General features: G+C 39.6%; 1 protein-coding gene across 13 annotated transcripts in view; it reads right to left on the bottom strand.

The window, feature by feature from the left end:
• LOC103066130 (uncharacterized) overlaps positions 1 to 23,043 on the bottom strand; it is an 84,517-nt gene extending 61,474 nt beyond the window's left edge. For 4 of the 13 annotated variants that reach the window (XM_088137878.1, XM_088137880.1, XM_088137879.1 and 1 more), the window contains exon 1: positions 22,816 to 23,039. The gene's annotated coding sequence lies outside the window, so the exon portion shown is untranslated. Of the gene's footprint in view, positions 1 to 22,815 lie in introns of all 13 variants that reach the window. The other 9 variants (XM_088137887.1, XM_088137883.1, XM_088137885.1 and 6 more) reach the window with 4 other exon arrangements.
• Between the last annotated feature and the right edge of the window lie 452 nt (positions 23,044 to 23,495).

Genomic DNA, 23,495 nt, shown 5'->3' with positions numbered 1-23,495 from the left:
CACCATATGTGTTTGGGTCCAGCCAATTGACCCTAATTACAAGGTTCGGGACTTGGTGCGAGGTGAACAGAACACCAAGATGAAAATCAGACTTTTTCTATCCACTTTATTTTAGAGCTCTAAACAAACCGGAGACTCCCAGCTAATGGAGGGAATCCTGATTACGGATTTTACATAGCTTATATACTTTTTCTTCACAGGATCCACGTGACAGTTTAAACAAAGAAATTGGTTAACTTCTTACAAACATCTGCAGATGTTTCTTATAAAATTATCTATGTCACCAGGTCACTGTGACTTCAACAAAAAATGGGTTTCTGTGTCCTTCACATCCTCCTTCTGCTATACATTAATTATTACTCATTATCTATCTTAAACTTATCTTAACCCCAACCCCCTTCCCCTTATCCTATCAGGAGAATAACATTACAGGCTTATAGATCTTGTATGTTCTGTCAGTTGCCCAAGCCATGACTCATCTCATCAGACTGACCATAGCTGATCTCTTCCACCTCTGCTATAGGATCAAGGAAATCACAAATCATACAATTATTTTTATCTTCAAGGATACAATGAAATCACTAAATAATATAGTTATATTTAAAGCTTAAAGATTACAAAAACAAGCAAGGGAGTTTCAAGGAATCCATAAAGCACATAATTATCTTTAAAAATTGCATAGGCATGTCATTGGGAAGGAATATACTACTAGCATATCATTGGGAAGGAATACATCACTCTTGACAAGAACACTGACTAGAGTTTCTATCACAGATACACACATTCTCATATGCCAGCCCACCACCCATGTCTTCATAAGCAGTTCAACTTCCACATACTCAGGTTCACTATCAGATTCAGCTCCCATGCCCATCCCTACATTTTCAAGAGTGGAAGTGTTTATAGTCAACTATCTGGCAAAACCTCCCACTGATCTAATTTATCCAAGGTCAGGCAAGCCTTTAAATGCAAGGAAATTATCTTGCTTGTTAGGGAGGAAGGAGATAAAGTATCACACTATATTTCAAGAAACCAAGGTCAAACTAAAGGATTATTTGTTCTGTTGGTCTAGGCGCCTCCTACTTCCCCTCAAATACCAGTATACTTAAGTAGATTCACTCTTGCAAACTCCTCCATAAACAAATTGGCAAGCATGATGGCTATTACATTTAATTTCTGTCCACATTATTCATCATGCTATGTACTTTAAGCAAAGATTAAAGATTTTAAGCAAAGTACATATAATAGCCATTCATTAGACCAGTGGTTCTTAAACGGGGGGGTAATTATAACAAGGGGTAATTTTATAATAGCTCTATCTAACCTTTTTAGGTAGGTAATGGAGGTAATGGAGTAATGGAGCAATTTGTATTGCTTGTTTGTGAGTCGAGGATCCAGTTTGGGACTGCCACTGTTGAGGCACTTGTATAAAACAAGTTTTTGTGGGGGTAATGACATTATTTGAGACTGGGAAAAGAGGTAATTGAGTCAGTTTAAGAACCACTACATTAGACAATTCATCCAGAAAGAAAGTATGAGATTATTTCTACCTCCCAGGAAACAAAGTGGCTGTTTTAGAAAAGCGGGACTTTAACTGCACCATTGAGTGAGAAATTATTGAACTCATATAAATCACAAGATTTCAGGCAATCTCAGAAGGTCTCAAGAAAGACAATGGCTTTTTAATTTTTTATTGTTAATTGACAAGGTACTTGTAATCTGTCTGGCATGTAACCTGCATCTGCACAACCAACCAACCTTCCCCTTCCCTCCCCCTAATTTAAGCCCTACATCAGTTGACCACTCTGATGATCTGATGAAGTGAGATGAAGCTCACAAAACTTTTGTGAAAAAAGGTATGCCTTTTAATAAGATTTGTTAGTCAGAAATGCTGCTACCAAACCAACTCCCAGGGGAGCTGGAAACACACCTGGTCATGTAATTAAACTCAATGCTTCTACTTTCATTTGCACTTTGTCCTGTTTTGGGCAAACAGGACAGAAATCTATTAAGTTGGGAACACTGTTCTCACTGGAATGATTCAGTGCCACATTCTAAACAAGACGAAGATGCAAACCACTAACCCTGATCATCTTAAGGGCAGTTATTAACCGATACCTGCATCCCTGGTAAAATGGTTCCATAGAGATACTCACTATTCACACTGCTATCCTATCCTATGGAACATACCACTATACCATATATTTAGCAGATCTGTTCCTGATGGGAAGGTCAGAAGTTTCACCTGATTCAAATGTCAGTGCTGCTCATCTCCTGAGCACAAAAGGAAAAAGGGACATGCTTTTTGTTTATTTATTAAAATTGTACCCGGTCACAATCTAGTGATTCTTGATGACTACCTATTAAATCAGCTATGTAGAAATAACTAATAACGTGTGCACCAAGTTACTAGTTCTGACTTATATAAACCCTCCATAGACTAGGTCTTGCATTATACCAGGTTTTATTTATCTTTAAGCCACTTTACATAGATGCATCGGGAAAAATGAATATTAAAAAGTCCCTTCAATGTGTGAGGCAAGACCAGCAAGAACTGATCCCACTCTTCTGAAATTCATAAAACCCTGGCTGTTCCAGAGTGTCTTGGGAGTATATATGTAATGAGGAGAACTCTCTTACTATACATTTGGGTGCTGTCAATTGTTCCTTGGGGCACATACGTTCTGCTTTGTCACTGATTTTATTCTAATGGTTTGTATTATATTGCAAGTTGTTTAGAGTCCTGTTTGGATTGGAGTGACATATAAATTGTAGTAAATGAACATATAAACAAAAAGACAAGGTCAACGAATAGATGTTCATGCAAGAGGCATGAGCATAAAATCAAAGTGGAAAGTGAAAGTGGGAAAACATATTTCTGCCACATAGGATTTAGGGAATAAATTCCTGGTCCGCATGTATACAAAACAAACCTAATCATGGCAGCAGGTCATGAGAGACACTATGAGGGAGTATTTATATGAAGTTTAACTTCCTGTACTTGTGGGTAAAAAAGGTGTGAAAGAACACAAAATGCAAACAAAATGCAAGATCTGCTTGCCCAAAATACACTATTACGAGAACTGCTGCTTCAGCTTTAAAGAGGTTGAGTGGAACGTGTCTGAATGTGCAGATTATGTCATATTTCTTTTCTGAAGGATGGTCTGCCTTCTCAGTCATAACTTGTAAAGGGATGGGCTTTTCAGGTGGTTACAACTTGAATTCCCATATTTACATTAACAAGTTGATTCCCTGTGATATTATGACACAGTTACTGAAAACAAAACTGGCAAATCTGCACTTTTACAGTGCAGTTGCATTCAATCATGTGCAACTAAACAAGCAGTGGGTTGCATTCTTGTTTTATTTAGGTGGAGCCATCCTCCAAATACAAGGTTTTGATGTCTGTTAACCTGTGCCTACCCTTTCAATACGTTTGCAGCCACATCATGTATTTCACAAGGAATTCTATCTACCATGGCTGTGAAAAGAAGAGAGAAGCTCCACTATCCAAGCATGGATACATGTAATAAAAACCATTAGATTATGGAACAAACTCTCCTTTCCATATAGTTGAAAATGCACATTTCATCAACATAGTCCACTCACTTCGATCAGGACGCCAAATATGGCAGATATTACTGTCAAATGAAGTGTATCGAAAAGAAATGGAAGAGTATGCGAATAATATACAGGGGAAATTGTTACCTTAAATCTTGATGGGTAGAACAATAGTCATTATGGGTCTATCAATGTGCTGAGTATCAACAAAGGAAAGGAGTGTTTTCCTTACTGAAACAATCATCAGGAAATGCACACAGTGCTCACTGCCAAGTACATAGTTTTGTCATGGATGGTGCTGCAAATGTATCTAAGTTGAGGGGGGGAAAAAACAGAACAAACTAATAGCATACAGATGCAGTGTTCATTTAATGCACCTCTTAACAAAAAAAAAAGGTCAATGAAAAGTGACTGTCACAATGCAAAGCCCTTCCACAAACACCACTTTTGTCAAGTCACATAGCCAGCAAAGCCAAAAGGTGAGAACCACACAGATTTCAGAAAGGCATATTTAATGCTAGTCCACATTAAAGACATAATTTTGAAAACTGTAAGAGTAAATTCCCAGGCAGACATATAACAAGCCAATTAAGACAAAATCTCTTTGAAACAATCTCTTTGCACAGCCCCCACATTTGTCCTGTGCTGCCTCTTCTCACATCAGTTAAACTCCTCCTGCTTCCAATAGTCTCTCACAATGTTGCATCAACTGCTCTGGAAAAACCCATGAAAATCAGATTAACTCTCCAACAAGATATCTGATTACATAAGTTAGCAGAATATTTGGAGTGTTATCAAGAAGTGTCCTATTCTGATGGCAGCAATCAGAAAGAAACAGATGGAACTTAAAAGTTCTCCATTTGGGGCTAAAGAGAAAATGAACATTTGCTAATAGTCCAAAAGCCTGTTTCTGTAGCCTCAAACAAAGTTCAGAGAAACAACTATTTCTGATGCTGCTGAAATTTGGAACTAAGTATAAATTTGAAAAGAGGAATTGATGACAAATACTGTCTAGCTCATTTTCTTATCAGTATTCTCAATATTCAGTGTCAGGGTCAGTGCTTAACTGCAGAAGAGGAGGAAATGGCTATCACGTGAGCATCTAGCAAGCATCCATCCACATAATAGCTGCTACAATAAATGTCAAGGGAACTGTTGATCCATTCCAGACAGACAGGATGTACCAAAGGTCAGGTCCCACAGGCCAATCGCAAGAAGTTTTACTAACTATGCCATGTGTTAAATGAGCAAGGAAGTGTTTAGAAATGACAACCGAGAAAGATGGCATCAAGGTAGCATTTATTGTTAAGAGCTCCCTCTAAAGCCCCTTTTTAATTTATAACTAGCTGTTTTGCTTTTATTCCATTCCATTCCATTCCATTTTATTTTATTGCATTTTCTTTTTCTTTCTTTAATTCTCGTTCTGCTGAAGACCTGTATTCTTTCCATTTCTGTCATGGGGAAAAGGAAGAAGAGGCAGCATTTACATTCTGCTTCTCAGATTTCACTCAAGCCTCCAAACAGCTCAAAGTTGACAGTTATTTAAAAAGCAAACAGCTTCTTGCCGTAAGTAACCAAACCCCCTCTATGTTTCCTGTTAGTGTTCACCGCAAAGTGTGGAACGCCTTTCCCCCGGGTTCTGCCCAATAAGACCCCGAAGACGAGAATTGACTGTTCCTCTTTTTATTGAAGCACTTCAAGAAAAAGGACTCCGTCTCTCTAAAGGGAGAGGAGCCCCAAGCAAACTTTTACATCTACTTTTATACTTGTTGGGAAAAAAAGGGAATAAACATAGTTGGTTACACTGAGATAAGAAAATAGATATGATTGGTTACAATGTTACGCAGACACACCTGACTCCATGTTACCTATTAGCATCCCATAAGCTTAGCGTGCTCTGTTTTCTAAAATCCCCACCTTTGGGGTGTGCATTTTGCTATGCTAATTAAGCAAAGGTTACCTCTCAGTCAAGCCTCTAGTTTTGCTAATTAAGCAAAGGTTGCCTCTCAGTCAAGCCTCCAGTTTTCTACATCTCTAACACTCCTCCTTTATCTCTAACATTCCTCTATCTGCCAAACCGTCACACTGTGGTTTTTTACATGACTCCCACTCGCAAGTCTCATCCTCTGACCACAAAGTCTTGTTACTGCTCTCAATAGCCTAATAGATATGCTCCCCTGGAATGGGATCTACAAGGGGAGAGAGAGAACTCCCAACTTTTAGATCTTCTGGCTTCTATCCCTGAGGAAGCTTCCCCCTCCCAGATTGCAGCCATCTGTCCAGCTGCTGCAAGGCTCAGGCAGTCCCCGGGTTAAGAACATTCCCAAGGTTTGTCCTTAAGTCAAATGTGCATATAAGCCAGAACAGGTTATTTAGTCAAATGTTCATCTTAGTATGTATTTATTTTACCTTTGTATTCATATAATACCCTTAAGAAACACTTCAGAAACTTAAGAAACACTTCCAAATGCACATCTTAAACATAATACCACAGTACATAATTATAATAATAGTTATAATAATATAGTAATAATAAAAGAAACAGTTCATAAAACAGTTTAGATAGAGGGGGAAAAAATCATGACTAAAGGCTGACAGTACACAGGTACTGTTCACAGTGATGGCCCTGGTATTAAAGAGGATGGACCTGGTGCTGGAGAGTCAGGGTTTGATTCTGGTGCTGGAGGGGTGGGGTTACTACTGGAGTCAATTTCTTGAAGTAGGCATCAAGAGAGGTTTGTACACAACTTTCTTTTTCTCATAATAAATAGCCCAATAGCAGCTGAGGTCCTCAGTAACTGTACGGTAAAGTTTGGTGAACCTTTCTGTGTTAGGATCTCGCTTGCCTAACTTTGCCATCCCTGCTTCAATGAATCGAAAGGCTTCAGCTAAGTCTTCTGTCACAAACTTTTTCAGTTCTGGAGTTTGTAGGTCCCAGTCTTCTTCCTCAAATGCTACCATCTGCTGACCTAGTTCCATAAGGTCTTCATTCAACTCCTGAGAAGCATGCACGAATTGGGGGCACAATTTCTTCCACACTCCTTTCATATTTGACTGATTCACTTCATCCCAACAATCAGCAATATTTCTGATGGCATCACAGATGCTATAATTCCTCCAGAAGTCTTTTAAGCTCATCACATCATCTTGGGTAGCCCTGACTGCTCATGAGAAGGTGTGCCATAAATAATACACCTTAAAGGAGGCTATGACTCCCTGATCCATTGGCTGAATTAGCAATGTGGTGTTGGGAGGTACAAATACCTCCACCAAAATACCAAAAATTGGGGTGAAGGTCATTTAAAGTGCCTGGATGTCCGGGTGCATTGTCAAGCACAAGGAGAATCTGAAACAGAATTTGCTTGGCCAAGCAATAACATTGAACAGCAGCGACAAAATAGTTCAGGAACAACCCTGAAAAACGGCATTTGTAACCCAAGCTTTTGCATTTGCCATCCAAATAACAGGAAGAGATGCTTAATGATATGGCAAAGTACCCTTGGATTTAGGGAGTGATAAACAAGCAAGGGCTTGAGCTTGAAATCCCCTGATTGCGTTACCCCCAAGCAATAACATTAGCCTATCCTTCACTGCCTTATGTCCTGGTGCACTTTTTTCCTCTTTTAAAATTTAAGTCCTTTCAGGCATTTTTTCCAAAATAAGCCAGTCTCATCTGCATTAAATATTTGATCTGGCAAATAATTCCCCTCCTCAATAATTGTCTTAAACATGTCAGGAAAATCACGCGCAGCACTTACATCAGTACTCGCTGCTTCACCTTGCACTTTAACGTTATGTAAATTTGCCCTAGCTTTAAAACAATTGAACCAACCCCTACTTGCAATAAATTCTCTATCAAAATCACCCTCAGTTGCTCTGCATGCAGCTTTTAAGTCACTGAAAAGGCTTCAAGCCTTTTCTTGCACTGAAGCAAGGCTCGTAGACATGTGATGCCAATTTTGATCCTCTAATCAAATTATCAATAGCCTTTCCATTTCAATGGTTAAACCACTGCGTTGCTTAGTCATTATTGTGGCTGTCATCAGGGCAGGGCTTTTCACATGTTCCATTATTCTTACTTTATCCTTTAAAATTGTTTCGATTGCTGACCTACATGCTTTTCCAATCTCTGATGGCATTTCATCTCGTTCTGAACACTTTATTATTTCAACTTTATTTTCAGTGGTGATCGTTTTTCCTTTCTTTGATGCACTGCCAGCAATGGCATTGCACTTTCGCTTCGGCGGTATAGTAAATAGGGAAAAACATTGTGCAGCTTCGGTGATTCCTTGCCTTGAGGAATGAGAATGCTGCCTGGCATTTTGAGTCGCATCTCATTCCTCAAGGCAAGGAACCACTGAAGCCGCACAATGCTTTCAGGAAGCACTGAAAACAGCTGAAAACAGGCTGTACTTCTTAAAAACCTTTTAAAAACGCACGCACTACTTCAAGACGCTCATGGAGGTATTGCCCAGTCAGTGGATTGCAAGGGGGGAGCACCATCTGCCATTTTGAGTACTGTTGGTAGCTTGCTCATAACTATGGGTCGTTTGTAAGCTGGAGGTTCGTCACCTGGGATTGCCTGTACAACAAGGTGATGAGGACTTAAAAAATGAAAATGTTACTGGTTTTTATAATGAGACAAAGTCTACTGACCACACAAACAGAATTGTCAATTTTTGAGCTTCTAACCACAGTTAACAACGAAGTGGACACTCTAAAAGAATCTCTTATTAAGCTTAAGCACAGTCATTCAAATACTACTGCTGAGTCAGTCAAAACTAGCTCATCCAAAGACAACTGTGTCTCAAAAGCAGATAACAGTGGTGGAAAAGTGGATCCTATTTTGGAACCTAAAAAGAGAGTGAGGAATAAATTAAGAGATCTAAACCTACGTGCAAGGCAAGTATCAGTCTCTCGCAAAGTATTGGATGAAAGGCAATTACATCACAACTGTTGCTTACAGCCAAATCAGATCACTTTACAAATCCAAAATAACAGAGAAAATGGGGATCCAAAAGTGCAGCCATTCTCTCCCTCAATCAGCTTCTACATTGTGTGAAAGGCAGTTGATTGATTTGCAGAAGGTTGAATGGCTTCCATCCAGGAGAGACTCTAAATGAAACCTTCTAACATTTAAACATCCTACTATCACCAGCATGTTGTTCAAAATGAAACCTTTTTTGAGCAAATCGGACATCTTCCCACTGTGTGTGTTTCACACAGAGGGAATTAGCTCATTAATCATTCATCTTGGCAATAAGAGTGCCTTTACTTTAAAGTTTAATTGTAGCAACATAAAAGGAGGTAACTCCAAGGAGGTAACTCCAAGGACGTTCTATCATCACTGTCCTTAAGAGACAGCCTGAGCAAGCAATCTGTAACTCCTACAGCCTCAGTTTTCTGAAGAACCCTTAAGAGACAAACTTGATTAACTCTTTCAGTACCGTGGAGTCCTTGGGGTTCTCTGAGCTTGGTTGTTTTCTTGCAAATGTTTCGTGGGGTTTGCTCTCTGTTTATATACAGTGACTTGCCCTGCTAGTGTTGGGGTGGTGGTGGTAGTTTATTTTTATTTTTTTCCTTCTCCTAGTAGTTCCTTGATTAGGGTATTGTTTACTGCTTGATTGTCTGGTGATAATCTTGGTATTAATCTCTGCTTATCTGGGTGATGATTGCTGGTGAGGAGATGTTCTGGTCTTTTGTTTCCTTTTTATTGCCTCTTTTGAATAGTGTGTAGATGTTGTTTAATTCTATGTGCCTGTTGATGGCTGCCTTGTCTGAATACCAAGCTTCCAGGAATTCTCTCACATTTTTGGATTTAGCTCGGTCTAAGATGCGGACAGTTTCCCAGATGAAACTACATAGTGGTTATTACAGTCCTTACATTGTATGTTGTAGATGACTCGACTTTAGTTCATTTGTGTGCTACAGAGATGCCATGTGGTTGTAACAGTCTGTTGATTGTTTCTGAGACGTTTCTGATGTATGGCAGTGTTATCCTTTTCATAGCTTGTATTGGTTGTGTTGTAGTAGGTTGAGTGGTCAGGCACTTTTTGATAAAGTTGCATGAGTATCCATTTTGTTGGAAGATGTTATATAGGTGGTCTGTTTCCTTTTTCTGCTGTTCTGGGTTGCTACAGTGCATTTGTGCTCATTTGAATAATGTTCTTACACAGCTCACAGGGAGGTTGGGTTGTTACTTTGGTAATGGAGTACTTGGTTGTTATGGGTTGTTTTCCAATAGACGTAAGTTTCTAATTTGCTGTTGTTTCCTCTGCTGATGAGGATACCCAGGAAGGGTAATGTGTTGTTGTTTTCTTCCTCTCTGGTGAATTTTATTCCTTTGAAGATGTTGTTGATAGTTTCATGTGTCTTCTCTAGTTGTTCCTTTCTTATTATAACAAAGGTGTCATCTACATACCGGATCCATACTTTTGGTTGTATGCGTGGAAGTGCTATAGTTTCTAGATGCTGCATTACAATCTCTGCTATGAGTCCTGAGAGTGGTGATCCCCTGGATGTGCCTCTGATTTGTTGGTATATTTGTCCATCAAACTGAAAATAGGTAGTGAGGCAGAGGTTGATGAGGTCCATGATTCTGGGTATTTCAATCTTGGTGTATTTGGTTAGGTTGCGTGTGTTGTGTAGTACTGCTGACATGGATTCTTTCGGTAGTTCTGGGTTTATGGATGTAAAGAGTGTTGTTTCATCTTCATTTATGTGTACATCTTTGATTTTCTGGAGGCACTGTAGGAGGCAGACAGGCAGAAGGCTAGCAGAGTGCATCCATGAACATGAACTAGACACGATGAAAGCTCCTTAATCTCACAACATATGGACAGACTTAACCATAGTTTCAATTGGGAAACATTAAAAAAAAATAAAGATAAACAATATCCTTAATATGACTTCATTTGACATGGCACATCTACTCCCCCCTCACCCTTGGTCAACCATGACAGACTGGATTGCCACTCTCTCAGCTTTAGCCCAGGTACCCTTTATTTAGCCCTTCCAATTTCTAAAATAATTATTCACTACTAAATCTCACTCTTACATTCAAGCATGATACATGGTTTTAATTAAGAATGTATCCTATAGGGAAAGAGTTTGGGAAACTTTTGAATAATTAAAATGGGGCCTGATTCATTTTTAATACAATTATTGCAAACTGAATCGTGAATGGAACAATGCCTCATTATACACAGGAAAAATGCTACTCAGTCCTTATTACAAAACAATGGGTGCAAAATATTAATCCATTAAATGCCATACAGGTAGTCCTTTACAACAGCACTGAAAAAAGTGACTTACGACTGGTTCTCGCACTTACGACCATCGCAGCATCCCCATAGTCTCAAAATCAAAATTCAGGCGCTTGGCAACTGGCATGTATTTATGATGGTTGCAGGGTCCCAGAGTCCTCTGCTCACCATTTGCGATCATCCCAGCCAGCTTCCGACAAGCAAAATCAATGAGGAACCATGTGATTCACTTAACAACCACTGTGATTCACTTAACAACTGCTGCAAAAAAGTAAGATCGGGTGCAGTCATGTGATGCCTTGCTTAACAACCACATCACTTAATGACAAATTTTCATTAATTTTGTGGTCATAAGTTGAGGACTACCTATACAATACAGCAACCCATTTTTAAATTGGCTCTTATTTAAACACTGCTATTTTGGTTTATGTCTTGTGATGTACGGCATTCTCAAGTGCCTGAACAAAGAGAAAACATTCTCAAATGTTCTCTCTGAGACTTTGATAGTGGGATAAGATAAGAATTATAGGATCAACTGGTATATCATACTTTATGTAAACCAGCTTTCTGAAATGTAGAGACCTTTTAGGCAAATGCCAACTCTGTAGGTAGCCATTAAACGTTCTGCTTAAATAACTACATGCATAAGCAGCTATAAAGCAAGCAGTTCTTTGGCTCAAGGACAAAACAGCCACCCACACAAACTTTGATCTGAAATGAAGAGAAGGGTCAATTCTAAAATTAAGATCAAACAGGGCCATGGATGAATTAGACTGAAAACGTCTTTTTTTCCTATCTAAAATAGATGGCCATAGAACCCCCTAGCATGTACCTACATACAGTTTAGTTTATTATCAACATCCAAGACACATTTTTCAAGAAATGGCCAAAGGGACTAAAAAGATAGGAAGGGCAAAATAAATTAAGGTACATTCAGTCCAGATCTCCAACCCTTGTTTTTCCTTCAAGCAAAGTCAGTGTGGTACAGAATATAACCAGTGTTGGACTAGACCCAGGGAGACCCAGATTCAAGTTCACTCTTTACCATGGAACATTGCTGAGTGGTTTTGGATAAGCCTTTCTCTAAGCCCAATCCAGCTCATTGGTTGCTATTGTAGGGGAGCATGAAGGGAGATCTCCATGAAAGCAACCTTAATTTCTTGGAGGAAAGATGCAATTCATCGCTAACAATCCAATCAGTCAATCAAATAGTGTATTAACAGGAGAAACCAGTGCACTGAACAAGCTGTCAGAATCCATTTATCACACTGCTTCTTCTCCATTTCAGAAGGATTCGAGTGTATTGCTGCTCCTAAACATACATAGGAATGATTCTATACCACAAGGGGTCAAGTCAGTTTACCCAGCATTTCATGCTAAATCCTTATGGATTCAAGCTGAGAAAAGTGAAAGCAGAAAGTCTGGAAAAACTTAAGTTGAAGGAGCAGTACAGTTTGAATCCTAAATATTTTTGTCAATCATCACTTTGTAGAGGAGCAGTAGCAGCAAAGCATTTTCCAAAGAAATTAAGCAGAAACAGATTTCTCATCTTCTCCCAATCCCACCACAATCAAATATCAGATAATCTGCAACCTCACTTAAAAGGAGCTAAGTTTCAACATCTAAAGTACTAAGAATTATTCCTGATCACTGACATCCTTTGCTTATACTCACTCTCAGTTTCACCAAATATTGTTCCAAAGATGTTTGGCTTACTTCCAAAATCATAAAAAGTAGATTTGTGATCATTTCTCCATGAAAATTCTTGAGTGGGGATTGGAGTTGACAGAGAGATTAACTGCAATAGCCTGAGTGTAACTCTGACTAATAGTGGCATATTCAAGAATGGCCACCAGAACAAAACCAATCGAAAACACTCTTTTCACAGGGATTATTCATATCTGAGATAGTGAAATATCAACAAGATGTTCTTGGCTTATGCTGTCATTCCATTATTAGTGATATGTAAGCAAGTGCCACAACCCCTCCCCCAAATCTATTAATAATAGTTTTACTAAATAAAGTAATAATTGTTAGATTAAATTCTAGCTTATTTGGCATGCTAGAACAGCAATAAGCCAAGAATCTCTGTTCAGATGAGATACTAAACAAACCACAAGCAGAGGTTCTCTGATATATTTAGCTGTTTCCAATGGAAAGAGTCAACAGGAACTACTGAGTAGCATCCATTAGTACAGCTACCCAATCCCAACATTCTAACTTTTCATGGTATACAAACTGGTCCTATATTTGTCTGGTTCATGCAGAAGATTTGTTTAAACAGAGAGGTATTTTGGTACTGGAAAAGAAAAAAAAATACAACCAAGCATAAATTGCATTAAACAAAAACAGCATAAGGAGTAGGTTGTTTTTAATCAAATGCATACTCACTTGGAAATTAAAAAAAGCAGTATCTAGTGTAAGGCATAGGTTTACCAATTCATAACAAATCATGTGCTTAAAGCCTTACAAAAAGAAACCTTAGAATCACAAAATGCAGGGGCTGGATGGGAACTTGGAAATAATCTAATCCATCCTCTTGCCCACCATATAAATCTACTATATCACCCCAACAGATGGCCACGCAGCCTGTTTAATACCTCCAATGAAGAAGAGTCCACCACCTCCTAAGGTAGGCTGCTCCATTGCCAAATACCTCTTTTCATCAAGATTTTTTCCCTCAACAACAGAAATCTACTTTTTTGTAATTTAAACCCACTGTTTCTTATCTGACCTACTGAAATAACTCAGAACAAATTTTCCCCATCTTCCATATGGCAACCCTTCAGATAATGGAAAACAGCTATTACACCTCCCTACATTCTCTTTTGCAGGTTAAACATATCCAACACCTCCAACTGTTTCTCACAGGCTTTTCCTTCTAGGACCCTTATCATCTAGGTTGCCCTCCATGGGTTATGCTCCAGTTGGTCAACATCCTTTCTAAAATGCAGTGCCCAGAATTAGATGTAATATTCTACATGAAGACTGACCAACAGAGAATATGGATGAACAATTATTTCTTTTGATCTGGACACTATACTTTGGTTGATGCAGCCTATTACAAATAGTTGTCATTTAGCGACCACAATTGGGACCAGCAACCCAGTCATTAAGTAACAGGCTTCCCAATTTTAAGTTGGATTGATTATTCTTAATGCTAATATCAAACCCAAGCATTTGCTTGTGTGCATGAAGATGCACTGTGTTCCAACTAAGGACTCTCTTAAGAGCACTAAAATATCAGCAAAAATCAGAACTGAAGAGTGTGTGATTTACTTTAATTTTTTTTTAATCTCTGCAATCCAAGAGGATACTACCAGCAAACACACATACTCTCAACACGAAAAACAAAGTTACAATGAAAGGTAGAAAAATAATTTAGTGGTTACATGATCCAACACTGTTATTTCAGGCAAAATTGGAAGTGAAGGAAGCCAAAATGGAAATACTTGTATTTCAAGCAAGCAATTAACTCTGAACTTATTTGCCCAGGTTTAGCAAATGAGCCAAGGACACATTATCACTTCTTTCAGCTTTTTCAGAAAGATGGAACACTACATGCTACTCTTAGACTTCCTAAGGCAGAGTGAAATAAGATTTAATATACTGATTTCCATAGAATTCATAATGAATAATTTCACTTTGTTTAGATTGCACAGAAAGTTAAGCTTTTAATTGGAAAGACTACACAGATTCAGATCCCTGCATAGCAATGAAGCTGAGTAGCTCTGGGAATTCCAGTCACTATCTCATAGCCCAATGCCATTTACATAGCCATTAAATGAAAAAGAGGCAGCTTCTTACATGTAGAAACAAATAATACATAAACATCATCATTAGCTGGAAATGCCTCTCAGATATCACATATTATAGGGCACATAAATCAATTGCTTCATCTGCACATTGAGCTAAAGTATAATGTAGTTTGACTTTGACTTGGTGTTATGCAAATCCAGCCTTGATGGTTTATATACTATATCTATGGATTATGGTTTACAAATCATGATCTGTGGTTTAGTGTGCTTAGTGAATCCAGCAATGGTTTAATTTAATTTGAACCAGGATAGTATATTTATTAAAAGCTTTAACTTGACTAGATATTTGGGATAGAATCTTTTCAGGATATGTTACACCAGAAGTTGTTTTAGACAAATATCTTTTAAAATGAAGAGTCTGAAGAGTTCTGAAGAGTTTGCAGAAAGATTAGATTATCAGGGACAGGATTAATATTCTTTGAGCAGAGTCAGCAAATACTGGAAAAAAGAATGTGTTAGAGCATCCTCAGCTTATTAACTATTAGCTGAAGACTAATATGCTCTGGTTATTGGGGAAAGCAGGATAATTCAATTCTTTCTCTTCGTGCTCACTGATTTCAAAGACCCTCTCCCAAGCTCCCCATAATTTGTATTTGCTTTACTAGTAGTATAAAAAGCTTGTCAAACCAAGCTACATGTAGAATAAATCCCAATAAGAAGTGGTGTAAAAATCCATAAAATAACCATTTGGTAGACAGTTATACAAAAAAAAGAAAATACAGAATATCCACTAAGAACAGATTACAACAGTTAAGCATGTGAATAAAATACTTAAGCTTTTAATACTTTCTGTATTGGTATAAGGATCTAGAGCAGGAAGCTCTCAGTCAGATTTGTAGAAAGCACTGGAGATTAATTTTTCATTTCTGCAGTCCACTTCTCTTTTAAATATAGCCTGCGAAACGTACCAGGGGCACATTTTATCTTTGAAAGCATGTAGTGGGCACTCAAAGAAAATAGCTGCTTTGTGGGAGCATGACTAAAATTATTGCCGCAGTGGGATGGCCAGTCACAAAATACCAGTTTACCAGAAGTCAAATTAATGAGCTTGCCCTCCTCTTAGCAGCATTCCCCAGCTTATCTCTGAGTCTTTTCTGACAACCAGGCACATTTACGGACAAACACTGGATTGCAGCCTTTTTTTAAAGAACACCTATGAAGCATTATGTTGGATTCAAGAACATTGTTGAAAATAAAAATTATTTGGGAAGTTGGTGCTTTGTTTAACAGCATGCCAGCCTCTTATTTAAAGCTGTTTAAAATTAGAACAGTCTTTAAACGTTTTAAATATAATGTAAACTACGTAGAACTGATAGCTGAAATGTCTATGGCATACTGTGGACAATGGGTGCCACACTGTGTTCATAAGCATAAAGCAACCAAGTTCTGCAGAGATGCCAGTTTTATATTAAATGACACAGTAGTTCAGACATCTCATAAAAGCCTGATTTGTTATACAGTAACACTTTTCCAGTGTTAACTGTTCTCCTTTGTTCTTGCACCCAATTCTAACTCCTCTCTCAGGCACTAAGCCAAGAAACTTCCTATCCCAATAGCCAACTTTCATAAGAATACAGGAAATGCAAAGCATTAACTGCCACATTCCAAAAATTAAGAAATGCAGGCCTGACTAAGAGAACTAGATAGGCCAACAGGGTTTTTTTTTCCCATGCAGAAGCATGCACTTCCGTAGAAACTTGTATAATAATTTTTTTAAAAAAACTTGTTTTTCAAAATAAACCTGTGAGTTCCAGTATGTCAAAGATAGAAACAGAAAAAGGCAGCACATGATTTGCATTGTCAATATTATACAGTATTCCCAACTATGGAAGTAAAACATTTGCAGCACAATTTTTTTCTGCCCATAATCTCCTAAGTACTGGAATTTAAAGAGCAACCACAAATGGATATAAATTGTTTGTTCTGTTGCAGCTATTACTGTCACTGATCAAAACAGAAGAGTGTGAATCATACCACTATTCCTGTAAAATCTGAGCAACATTAAAAAAACAAGCTCGTTTAGATTAATCAAAGTCTGGCATGAGCAGTTCCAAGCTAAGGCCAAATGGTAGGAATAAGCAAAAGAATACAGAGATGCCCTTCCATTTCAAGGCTACCAATTAAATATCACTTCACTTCAAACAGAAACTGGAAAAATGCTTTCGCATTCATTGTGCTATGTAGAATTTTAGGTTTTATTACTAACATCTAAATAAAGACGATACTAGCATTTTAGCATGGTGTCTAGGCCTCCTTTTGAAGTTTAGGAAACCATGTTTTTCCTTTGAGTCAAAGCCATTTCCTTTGATGTGCAAAAACTAGCTTTTTCAGGGACAGTGATGAGAGCAATCAAACAACAGGACCTTATTCTGAAGTCCTTGATCAAAGCTATAAGCGTTAAGAAAGAAACAAACCAGGGTGGGAAAAGAGGAAATGCAACATATTTTATCTAAAGAAGTCTGTCTTTTCTCATATCTAACAAAAACAAACAAAGCCTTTATTGCACATCAATTACTTTTATTGTTTGATTTGTTGCTTTCTGATACACCAGTCATATATTGAATGTATGTATTGTATCCTATATAAAGACTCCCCCCCCCCCATTTTTTATCTGTTCAATCGTGTCCGATTCTTGGAGATTGCCCAGACAAGTCCCTGCAGTTTTCTTGGGAAGGTTTACTTTGCTTGAAGTACTTGTGGTTCGTATTTTTGGGGAGCGAAAAAACCACTTTGCGAAGGTATTGGATGTTTCTCTCTCAAATTCAGGGACTAGGTTCTTTCCAGCTCCACACCAACTCGGGTGCCCTAAAGATGCTTGAGAACTGGCGGGACCCAGGAGGAGAGGCTTCTCTGCCGTTGCCCCCGTCCTTTGGAACATTCTCCCCCCAGAGATGCGGCAGGCCCCTACCCTCCCAGCCTTCCAGACAGGATTAAAGACCTGGCTGTTCCAATTTACGTGGGATGATAACAATCTTATCCAATCCTGGGGGTGGCTGGCACCTTGATGATGCGCCCTGAGTGACTGCCAATTATTCTTGGATCTATTTATTTTCTATTTATTAATAGTAGATTATAATTTTGCAATTTTAATTGATTTTAACTGTTTTGTAAATCGCCCAGAGTCGTTTCAATGAGATGGGTGGTGACAAATTTTATATATATATAAAATAAAAAAAACTGTAGTCTTGTCAAAGACACTATTCTCAGCCTCTATACCAGGGAATGATGTTTCTGGGCATATTGGCTAGGGCTGCTGGGAATGCAATTAGCAACATCTGGAGGGCCACATACTCTGTTCCCCAGATCTAGATTTTATCGGCTGCTGCACAAGAAAATATGGTCCAAGCTCACAGCACTGTAGAATTGCCACATAAGCCAGGAACCTGACAATACTGCACCTGTGGCACCATAGCAGTCACAGACATCCTCTCTGAATGGCATTTATAGGACTGCAAAATTAAATATTTGTTTCTAATCATCAAACACTTTTGAGATTACCAAATCTCAAGAGTTCTGTATTCTGTGACCTTGCAGTATTTCAACCAAAATGTAGTGATCTCATAAGATTTAAACCATTAAAATTTTAAAACACATTTCTCTTTCTCAGACACACAGTGATCTCAGGTACACAGGTTGGAAAGCACTAACTTAGAGTGATGTTTGAACACAGTCACTGTTTCACACTACTGTCAGAAGAGAGGTCTACAACGTCATTAAACATTAATCTGCCCATGAGTAGTTTTTTTCTTTTCACATTGATTTACGATATTCATATTCAAAAGTACATTAGAATTTTAAACTATAACTATGGTAAAAAAAAAAGAAAAGCCTGAAATCTCTCTATTATCAATAAGTGTAATAGTTCTTCATGGAAAGACATTTCATTAAGCTATGTTAAACTATCTTCTAACTAAAGTACGGACTGCTCAAAGAAAGCAGAAGGTCTCACACTTCTCACATTTATACAAAACAGATCTCATTACATAGAAGTATAAGCCAAGCTACACAGAAGCAAGAGAAGACTTCAGAAAATAGGAAAGATATTTTTCCTTTATATCATCAACTTATAATGCTCCTTCCTGTTCTTCTAAATTGACTATCTACTATATAACTCCTATTAGCTGCAATTTTGGCAGAATAATGAATAAAAATATTGTTGAGAAAGAGAAGCATGAATTTGCTGAACTTCATTTTATTTATTTAATCAATTTACATGGCCACCCAGTCAGGTGAGATCTCTTCCCAAAACTGAAGAATGCTCCAATCTAAGGCAGAACAGCCAAGAAATTATTTTAAATACTCACAGTTTACCAATATTACTGAGAACAAGAAAAGTTTGTAAATAATTTAAAGCTTTGATACTTCTACTAGAATGTAAACTTTGCAGCTTAAGTAATGCCAAGCAAGTACTTCTTGACACAAACTTTATTCTTAAAAATCTTCAAAGCTTTATCCTATAGCTAGTTTCCCCACTGCTCTAATTTCCACTATAAACGGGAGAGAGCACATAGGCATAAAGTTAAAGGAGCTTTCCCCACAACAGATACAATATTAGATTCAACCGCTTTAACCATTGGCAATAGTATGGCCTGCTACCAAAGAATTTCCTTAATTAATTTGACTAATAGATTGAAGGCTAATAGAATAGATTCTAATTTGCCTTAGAAACTGTGGCATGGACAATAACACCAATATTGCTTCAAAATCAGCCTGGAGCTTCCTTTCTCTTTAAGAATTATATCATTCCCCTACAATTATATCCTGAGGGTTACTGTAAAGATTATTTTTTCTTCCAGGAAATGAAAGTTAGATTCATATACCAGGTGGTCCTCGCTTAATGACCATTCAAACTTACAATGGTGCTGAACCAGTGGTACCTGTGACCAGTCCTCAAACTTACAGTGGTTGCAGAATCCTGCAGTCACATGACCGCCATTTGTGACCTTCACTGCCAGCTTCCAACAAGTAAAGTCAATGGGGAAGCCAGCAGCAGATTGCAAATTGCGACCACATGATGTCATGCTTAACAACAGCGTGGGATTCGCTTAACAATAGCAATCAGAAGTGCCAGAACTTCCGTCGCTAAGCAGTGTGGGCATGTGATATTGCACTTTACGACTCCGTTGTTTAGCGACAGAAATTCCAGTCCCAATTACCATTCTTAAGTGAGGACTACCTGTATAAATATGAAGCAATACAAATAGAGCCAAGTCACACGGACATCAATTGTTTCACAGTTATCAAGTAATAATCACATAAGTGTAAACTAGTTCCACATATTTACCAATAAGGCCCTTAAAAATCCAAAGTATTGATATCAAAGGATGACAGATATTTTGACAATAACATTAATACCAAATAAAAAGAAAACCTGAATGCTAGCTATCCTGCCTGTTTCTGAACTGCTATACACACAGTTTGTGTTGTTCTGAGTTCAGCTTTGTAACAATATTATGGATACTCTTAAAAATTAAGTGTAAATTACAAAAACACTCTCTTGGTGCAATGTTTCTGTATTTTCTAATAATCAAGAAATGTTTTCAAATTAAAATTGAGGTATTCCCATTCTTACATTCAGGCTTTTGCAGTCCAACTGGAAGACAGTAAAGTAATTAGGATTTAACTGATTAGGATTCAATAGGAAGCTGCAGTCAAAACACAAACACAACCAACTAGCTCACCATCAGGCCTAATCAACAGAGGCAGAGGAACAGTACAGAGCCACCCTAAGGCACTATGCTCTAACAGGAGTCTTCTGCTATTAGTTAGAATGATTCAGTGAACAAATAATGGTTTAGGACACAGTGACAGGACACTGACATTAAATCTGTGATTTCATGGTGGATCCCATATAAAAAAGCATTCAAATCAGTGTCTCAGATACAAGTTCTTCACTATGACATTCTTAACCATTTCTGACTGAACAGTTCATTCCACATAAACTGGCGCATCTATGATTTCACTGTCATTTCAGGAGTACAGTATCCCGTTTTAAAAAACAGAAATACCTACACATTAGTTCCAACTAGTTTTGGTGCTGCCACAGCGCAAAATTATGGCTCTGAGATTGTAGTAATTCAGGATATGACCTTTGATTTCCTAGTGGTTTCACATAAAAATTAGGAGGATCCACAAACAGCTGACTTTTACCCAAGCTGAACCAGGTGGGGATGCACACACGGTTTATTTTTAAGACCGCGCTGAGGCACTTTTGAAGGCAGTTAACTTACAGTGGGGCAAAAAAGTATTTAGTCAGCCACCAATTGTGCAAGTTCTCCCACTTAAAAAGATGAGAGAGGCCTGTAATTTTCATCATAGGTATACCTCAACTATGAGAGACAAAATGAGAAAAAAAATCCAGAAAATCATATTGTCTGATTTTTAAAGAATTTATTTGCAAATCATGGTGGAAAATAAGTATTTGGTCACCTACAAACAAGCAAGATGTCTGGCTCTCACAGACCTGTAACTACATCTTTAAGAGGCTCCTCTGTCCTCCACTCGTTACCTGTAGTAATGGCACCTGTTTGACCTTGTTATCAGTCTAAAAGACACCTGTCCCCAACCTCAAACAGTCACACTCCAAACTCCACTATGGCCAAGACCAAAGAGCTGTTGAAGGACACCAGAAACAAAATTGTAGACCTGCACCAGGCTGGGAAGACTGAATCTGCAATAGGCAAGCAGCTTGGTGTGAAGAAATCAACTGTGGGAGCAATAATTAGAAAATGGAAGACATACAAGACCACTGATAATCTCCCTCGATCTGGGGCTCCACACAAGATCTCACCCTGTGGGGTCAAAATGATCACAAGAACGGCGAGCAAAAATCCCAGAACCACATGGTGGGACCTAGTGAATGACCTGCGGAGAGCTGGGACCAAAGTAACAAAGGCTACCATCAGTAACACACTATGCTGCCAGGGACTCAAATCCTACAGTGCCAGACATGTCCCCCTGCTTAAGTCAGTACATGTCTGGGCCCCTCTGAGGTTTGCTAGAGAACATTTGGATGACCCAGAAGAGGATTGGGAGAATGTCATATGGTCAGATGAAACCAAAGTAGAACGTTTTGGTCTAAACTCAACTCATCATGTTTGGAGGAGAGAGAATGCTGAGTTGCATCCAAAGAACACCATACCTACTGTGAAGCATGGGGGTGGAAACATCATGCTTTGGGGCTGTTTTTCTGCAAAGGGACCAGGACGACTGATCCGTGTAAAGGAAAGAATGAATGGGGCCATGTATCGTGAGATTTTGAGTGAACACCTCCTTCCATCAGCAAGGGCATTGAAGATGAAACGTGGCTGGGTCTTTCAGCATGACAATGATCCCAAACACACCGCCCTGGCAACGAAGGAGTGGCTTCGTAAGAAGCATTTCAAGGTCCTGGAGTGGCCTAGCCAGTCTCCAGATCTCAACCCCATGGAAAACCTTTGGAGGGAGTTGAAAGTCCGTGTTGCCCAGCGGCAGCCCCAAAACATCACTGCTCTAGAGGAGATCTGCATGGAGGAATGGGCCAAAATACCAGCAACAGTGTGTGAAAACCTTGTGAAGACTTACAGAAAACGTTTGACCTCTGTCATTGCCAACAAAGGATATATAACAAAGTATTGAGATGAACTTTTGATATTGACCAAATACTTATTTTCCACCATGATTTGCAAATAAATTCTTTAAAAATGAGACAATGTGATTTTCTGGATTTTTTCCCCCATTTTGTCTCTCATAGTTGAGGTATACCTATGATAAAAATTACAGGCCTCTCTCATCTTTTTAAGTGGGAGAACTTGCACAATTGGTGGCTGACTAAATACTTTTTTGCCCCACTGTATATCGGAGGGATGAGACCTGGGTTAGCAATGACTACCAACAGCTCGCGTGGGAGCCTGGAGGTATCCGCATGGGACCGATTTGCACCCCGCACGCCTGCGGTGGCGACATTTCTCAGCCTCCCGGACGTGGCACACCTCTTTCATCCAGCAGTGCCACCGGGGCAAAGGCTAAGGTTCCACCTCGCGCAGAATGGCAATTAGCGGCGCGCCGAGGCAACCGGGCGCATAACGTTGGGAAGCGCAGAACGCGACAGCCGCCTCTCTATCCGGAGCCCCGCCGCGCTTTCTTTCCCAAGCCCGCCCGCATCTTAAAGGCCCAACGGCAGCCTCGCTCACCGACGTCTTCCTCTCGGCTTCTGCCCTGGGAATGAAACGGAGCCAGGAGAGCCTCCGCGCAGGGGCTCCGCCGCCCGAGACGCACCCGTCCCCTTCCCTGCCTCGCCGAAAGGACGAGGAGGAAGGGGAACACCCCCGCCAACCGAAACGACAGTCCGCAGAAGGCCGGAAGCGGAAGCGACTTCAAAGGCTGCGGCAGATGCGGGAGAGCCGTGACGGTCTTCCCCTGCACGTGACAAGGGGCGGAAATAATGCAGTGGGGCGGGCCTGGACGCAGAGACCGTAGAGCCACGGTCCACCGCGTGACGCGTTGACGAAGCACGGGGTCCTCTTTGCAGTGGATGGCGCGCCCTTCAAAAGACACGGGGGATCTGGAGCGCGCCTGCGCGGCGCGTAGCACGTGTCAGGAACGGCTTATAAAGTCCGCGGCGTTTCCTGGCTCCGTATGGAGACCAAACCCCTGATAAGCGGCTCGCTTCCCCGGGATCTCTGTGGCGCCTGTGAAAAGCCCGTCTTTCGGGATGTTACCGATTGCCCTACGCCGGAACGGTGGGTTTGGGTGTCCAGGAAGAGTCCCCACCGAAGACCACCGCGCTATCCGCGCGGAAACCGGCGTTACAACAATGCACGCAGCGCATCTTGGCGCGGGAAGGTCCGTTCCACGCGCAGGTCTCGCCTGA

This window comes from Python bivittatus, unplaced genomic scaffold (assembly GCF_059951505.1).
Source record: "Python bivittatus isolate LINGU-HERP-01145 unplaced genomic scaffold, Pbiv_v1 ctg000220_np1212, whole genome shotgun sequence".
In the NCBI taxonomy this organism is placed as follows: Eukaryota; Metazoa; Chordata; class Lepidosauria; order Squamata; family Pythonidae; genus Python; species Python bivittatus.
This window is presented reverse-complemented; position numbering and strand designations above follow the sequence as displayed.